The following is a 6,687-nucleotide window of genomic DNA, read 5'->3' on the forward strand; positions in this document are numbered from 1 at the left end:
TAACAAGTTATAAGCAGAACAGACAGGCTGATGATGTTGAGAATATCCATGTGACCAATCATTTCACTTTCTGTGCAGTAGAAAGGGAATTGGAAATGGGTCATCTGCTCCTTTGCAGCTAGTCCTTGTACATATTTTATCCCTTTCTAGATTGCACTGCAGTACCTTTCTGCACTCTTCCATCAAGCCTTTATCTTCTTTCCCAGGATGTTTGGCCAGGTCTGCCATATTCCTTTCAGAAAGCCAGCTTTTCATTTGTTTTATTTAAAAAAACAGACATGGGGGGTTGTATCCCAAGATGCGGGAAATGCATAGATCTAAAAGAATATGGAAGACTTCAAGGGCTACTTGATTATAGATTATATGATGTGAAATAAAGAGTGAGAGAAAGAAGACAAGTTCAAAGGAAAAAAAAAGCTGAATTTAGACAGTGACTTGCTTTGAAATCTAGGAGAAGTAGAACTTTGAGGATGAAAGTTGAAAATTTATTTGTGAACTTGTATCTTTAAGAATTTTTCTGAAGCAGTTCTTATGACAACACTGTGGATGCTGTGGCCTCAGTGGAATAGGACCATGGATCGACATTCCTTGAATCCCTGAGGTCCCACAAAGTAGAGTGGTGTACTGATTCACTGACCCCTGAAAGATAAAATTGGTAAAGAGGTATTTGTTGGAGGTTCCCATCTAAGCACTGGCACAACCCTCAGCCACTTACCTTGTGCAGCTTGATTGATTCACAGCACAGAATGAGACAACTTGCAAACCACATCAGTGACTTCAATGATTCTGTACCTTTATTTGTTTATTAAAGTGCTGCTGGAAGAGTAAAAAATGGTTTAGGTGAGAATGCTGGGTTCAAACTGACAAATTTTACTAAACAGCACATACTCAGAGAGCTTATAGATTTCATCACTCTGACTTGAAAATGTTAATGAGGACTGGGACAAAAGTGAGCCATTCAAAAACATTGAAAGTTTCTTGGGTCCAGTTTATGAGTCTCACTCCCAGCCTCCACAGTTCATAATCATAAAAGCATAGAATCATTACAGTGGGAAAAGACCTTTAAGATCTTCTAGTCCAACTGTCATTACTAAACGTGAATGATGTTTACTGCAGGAAGAACCTCTAAGAAATCACTCTCAGCCTTCCAAAGCAACTTTTCATCCTCTGGGTTTTAGTATAAAATCATTACATGTTTCTTCATATGTATGTGGTTATTTGAACAGACCATAGCTGCAGCAGAGAATTAGTCAGACACAGTGCCTGAACTTCATTTCCAAACCATTAGTTGAGAGAGTTGGTCAGAAGGGTCAGCGGAGTGAATAGGCCCATAGCTGTAAGCCATTGTAACAGAAACACACCTCCAAATTTATGGACTGAAAAAGATTCAAGTTTTCAAACTCCTAGCTTGCTATCTAATACCTACATGTTTTATTAACATAATTCTTCCCTGTGCTTTATCATTAATTTTATCACAGTGACCTGAGGAGGAAAATCCTTTCTGTCCCCCATCTACAGTGGGCCAGAGACAAAAAAATATTTTCTCTGGATGTAAGATTCAGAAGAATCCAGCACTTTATCACCTTTCTTTCTGCTTCCTTTGAAATAATGCTCTATAACGTACAATACATACATATGCACCTACATATATGGAAGAGCATGGGAACGAGCAAATACTGGAAATAGTTTTCTTTTGAGTTATAATCAAAGGACCTAAACTGAAATTTCAAAAGTAGACTTGAAGATTTGACAATTTATTTTAGTCCTCTAGTTGAACCAATGTTAGAAACATATCATACTCTGAGCACCCTCTTTTGCAGAGACTGTCCTCCAACATAAAGCATATATTTTTCAAACTTATTCGGTGACTTAAAGTTCTGTATTGAAATCAGCATCCATAGTACAATGATGTCCATTGAACTATCTAGTTAATACTGAATACCTTAAGAAATCTTGCCAATGAGATGCACTTCAGCGGATTGAAAGATTCTCATTTATAAACTAAACTTAGGATTCTGCATTTGAAGTTGCTTTCTGAGAAAGTTAGTTTTGCTATGCTAAAGCAGTACTAGAATATTTCCATCTGTTGAACCAACTCACGTTTTCCTTATAGAAACTGATTTCACATCTACACAGACTGGGTTTTCATTCTGAAATATTCTGTTTCTTAGTTACTTAGTATGTGGATATATTTCTGAGATGAGTAAACTCAGTTGTCCAATGTATCGTTGTCTTTAAGGAAAAAGTAGCCCTGGATAGCCCATGCCTCCTTGCTAACAAATAGGGATGTCTTCAGATCTTAACCATCATTATAATTGATTCCTATGCAAAATGACCCACCTTAGAAGTTTCCCATCTTTGACCTTCCTTTTCTACTTCTTTGCTGCAATACAATCTGTGAAGATATGATAATGCTTGCAAAATGTGTGAAATTGTTCCTCTTCAAGTAGCATATATTTATTAATTTAATATCAAATGGATTTTTACCTTCGCTTAGCTAGAGAATATTAAATTATCATACATATAACACAAGTTGAAATATGTACACAAAGCATAGCAAATCCAAAGCATGAACATGTGGGAAGAAATCATTTTTACAGTGAGTAAAGGGAAACAACTTGTTTTCTTCAAACATGGCCTAGAGAAGCTGCTGCTGTTGCTCTTATTTAGTATACTTTTCCTACAATCATGGGAAGAGCTGAACTTCTCTTACTTTTTATTATTGTTAATAACTTTCGTATAGGAATGGCAAAAAGAGACTAAGTTGTAAAACATTTGAGTTAACCAGACTGATTTTGTTTTAGTCGCTTGGTCTTTGAGACCAAGCGCTACAAAATTCTTCTTTTTCAAGATTTTCCAATCAGGAACTAGGGCAGTGATTAGCTATAGTCATAGAATTGTCAGAGCAGCAGGTAAAGGCAAAACAGTTCTCACAGACATTCCTAGGTCTAACACTGTATACCAAGAAGAACAGAAGTACAGCAGCAGCAGGGAGCTCTAGCTAGACTGCAAAAGGAAAGTGGATCATGCAGCCTACACTGAGTTACATATTTCTGTGGGTACATGGCTCTTAGTACTGCACTCCAGGTTAGCTGTAGGGCACAGGCAGTACTAGCAAGATCCAAGGCCGCTTACTCAACCTCAGAGCAATGAATTCTCTCACAGGCAGAGGTACAAAAGATTTACTCTGATGTTTTCCTTCTACTTAGAGTCTAGCAGATAGTCTTTTTAACTCTGACTCACTGATTACATAAGTCTTCTTTTCTGCTTCTAGAATGCTTTATTTCTCGTGACTCTACTCACTATCATCTAATAATACATGGCTTGTGTGTAGACACAGCATATTTAAGGGGAGGTTCACAACTGTTTCTCTTCAGGCACCTAAGTTCAGCTGCTTAAATTAAGACATCAAACATCTCCTGTTTCCTCTGTAGCTAATGGAGAGAGCTGGAGTTTTCAAGTTTTCAACACATTCAAAATCCAACACACGCAGAAGAGGGTCCTTTCATTAGCTGCAGAGGTAGTCTAGAAGTTAAGGCAGGCTGTTTCAAATCTAGGGTCATCATAATTTTTGGTAAGCTTGTGCAGTTTTTTATCTAGCAAGATTCTCAGAGGAAAAAACTGCTTGTTTTCAGATTATAGCTGGGCAATAGCACAGTGATTTCTTCCCCTGTAGAAAGAGTCTGGAAGCAAGTCTGGTACAATTTTCTGCAACAAAAAGATGCAGTTAGATCCTGTTCCTGAGGAGCTGAGAGGTATTAAATAAGGCAGTCAGGCTATAGTTAAAATCTTGTAATATTTAACCAAATAACAAAATACATTTGAATTAAAGGGGCATTACTTAAGGCGTATTAGCCTGCAGTATGTAGTATAGTACTTAAATGGGATTTGGTGAAGGATAAGCAGTATATAATAGCAATTCTTTCTTGACTATAAGGCAAAGATAAATAGCATTACTGAGGTGCTTTGAACACTGTCTGCTATACAAATATTCATGAAAACAGACATGAAATTTCCTGAGATGGATTGCTGAACCTCTGTGCCTCTGACTTAGTTATAATTAAACTATTTCCAAACAGCGAGATGAGAGAGGATTATCACAGCAATTCTTTAATACAAATGGTGACTAGAAGTTTCTAACATATATATATATATTTTTATAATTTCTATGCTTAGCAGGAATATGATAACGTCTGTGTAATATAAATGCCTAGTACAAAAATGTCTGTACAACTTTCACATGCTTCAAAACAAATCTTGCACATTTGCTTGTCTCTGTAAATCTTCCCACTCAACTTTGAAGGTGCATTCTAATTTCCAAGCATTAGTAAGAGTTTGCCAAAATCTTCTCATGTTAAAAACCAGCACAGATCAGATTTACAGTGTACCTGCCAGTTGCATCTGGCACAGATAAAAATCTGCCACTCACTCCATTTCAAATGTAGGACTACTGTCACTGTTCCCTCCTGGGACGTGAAAAAACAGCTTAGTGTTAGTGTCAGAGGAATGGGTTGGAGCACAAAAAGAAGAAAAACATTTTGGGGTTCTTGTACCTACCCTCAGGTACACTAGTTGGTTTGATAAATAAATGTTTTAGCTCAAGAAACAAAATCTTCACAAGGGGAAATAATGTACTTTTATTTTACTTCAATTGTTTTAATGTTAGTTTTTAATTCCAATGCCCACTCTTATGTATCATAGTGCTTTATATTCATATGTGCATCTCTTTGAGGACTGAAGCTGCTCTGACTTTCCAGGCATTTATTGTCAACTTCACAGTACTCTCAGGTCTCCTAAGCCTTTCTGACCTCCTTCCTTCCTGATCTGCTCTTGCTTAGGATATACAGTATATGTGAGCAGAACAGTCAGAGAAGGATCTGGAAGATCTTAGAGAAGGAGTTAAAATGTTTGAGCAAGAAGTTCCCACAAGTTCATGGGAACCAGAAGGGAAGAAAAATTACTGCTGCCAATCTAAGAAACTACAGACTGCCCTAAGAAGATGTACTGCAGATGTGAGAGCTACTTCCTCTTTTCTCTAACCTTTCCTATTCACGTGCACACCCTTTTTGTGCTGTGGAAACACCAATGTTTTACAAAGACTCAAAATGCTGAAGCCCTGATGATGCTGTAGTGTCATTTATTATGCAGGACTGCTCAAGCCACTAACTGGGAAAATTCAGTCCCTTCATAGATTAAAAGTACAGTTACTTTTTCAGGATTTTTTTTCCATATAGGTGAAAGCTCTCACAGAGGAGTAAAACCTGACTTTCCTACTCAATTATTTTTTACTTCTGTTAAATTGATGTGATGTTAGGAAGCACTTGGGAAACGTGGTGTGCTTTGCAGATCCGAGTACATAGTTACTTTCTCATTACAAGGAATAATATTTACTCCCACAAAGTAAGTGGAATTGATGACAATTCAGGAAAATGCAAAAGAAAACATTTCTAATGAGTCAATCTCTTCTTGTGCTATTGGGCTTAATGCCAGTAATGTCAGCTTGGACTAGTGCAGAACAGCATCAGTTTGTGGTGAATATCAGACCGCTACATTTCTGTGTAGCTGACCGTTCATCATTGTATCACAGTGTATGCGTGTCAATGCCAGGAGATATAAGTACTAAGTGTTTTCCAAATTGGTTACATCTGCTCCTCTTTAGTGCAAAAGATTACACAGACTGCCTAGTCATGGTAAATCTAAATTACTGCCTTAAAGTTAACTTTTGAATTCTTCAGTTCTCCAAGTCTCTAATCATTTTTCACTTATTTTTCCCAAACATCATATTTCTCTTTTTATCTAAATCTCCTACTTAGTTTTATGATAAATCAAATGAAAGCATTATGCTTTTCTTGTACAGTATGTCTGAAAAAGGTATTCAATGCCTTAGCTTATATATTTTTGAATCTCAATTCAAATGCAGATTTTTAAGTTCCCAGTTAAGCATCCATGAGGGATGTCTCTTATTTGATTTAAATAACAGTAGCAAAAATATTTTGGTTTTAACATTATCTTCCACAGAGTGAACGAAGTTATCAAGGAGTCCCAAAGAGGATGAAGTTTAATTGATTTTTTTTTCAAGGATGTTCAAGTAATGCAGTAGTTCTCAAAGTAGATTTATTTCAATATAATAGAATTCCAGTGTGTTTTCTCACAAAGAACCTAGTACATCTCAGCTAATGCCGATATAGTTTTTTCCCTTTGTCCTCTAAATTAATACTTACTATTAATACTTACTTGTATATTAATGTTCAACCAACATGAGTTCCTGCTGGAGTTTAAAAAAAAATTGCAGTTGTCCATGTTACATCTGAGTATAATTCATATAGTTAGTCCTGGAGCTACAGAAGGTGTTTGTATGCCTAAGTATACAAATATTATTTGGTTAAATACGAACACTAGTCTTTATAGGACTGATCTATAGTTTGCTAGGAATGGTAACTTCTGATCCTACATGAGCAGGATCCCATTTCAAGAAGCTTAGGCAGGCCAGACAGTTAACTTAACTGGGTAAGGTGGAATCTTTTGACACTGAAAACATTTTCTAGGCATGTCTTTGTTCCATTAAATGCATGTATGAGGGCTGCTCCAAAAGGAATGTCTCCTATTTTATTCTGTTTATCCACAGTGGTGGATGTCAGTGATACTACATTAGAGGCTGAACTTTCTGCCAATGTTCTGTTACATTTT

General features: G+C 36.6%; 1 long non-coding RNA gene across 4 annotated transcripts; it reads right to left on the minus strand.

Moving 5' to 3' along the window:
• Window positions 472-6,671, minus strand: LOC110392436. Of its 4 annotated transcripts, XR_002434364.1 has the most exons (5): window positions 6,505-6,671; window positions 6,235-6,359; window positions 2,341-2,395; window positions 716-816; window positions 472-639 (listed from the first exon to the last, which is right to left on the minus strand). It is a non-coding gene; the product is annotated as an uncharacterized LOC110392436 (long non-coding RNA). The 4 variants fall into 4 exon arrangements; XR_002434366.1 differs by having other exon boundaries at window positions 716-813; window positions 6,235-6,671; XR_002434363.1 differs by having other exon boundaries at window positions 6,235-6,671.

Source organism: Numida meleagris, chromosome 1 (genome assembly GCF_002078875.1).
Source record: "Numida meleagris isolate 19003 breed g44 Domestic line chromosome 1, NumMel1.0, whole genome shotgun sequence".
In the NCBI taxonomy this organism is placed as follows: Eukaryota; Metazoa; Chordata; class Aves; order Galliformes; family Numididae; genus Numida; species Numida meleagris.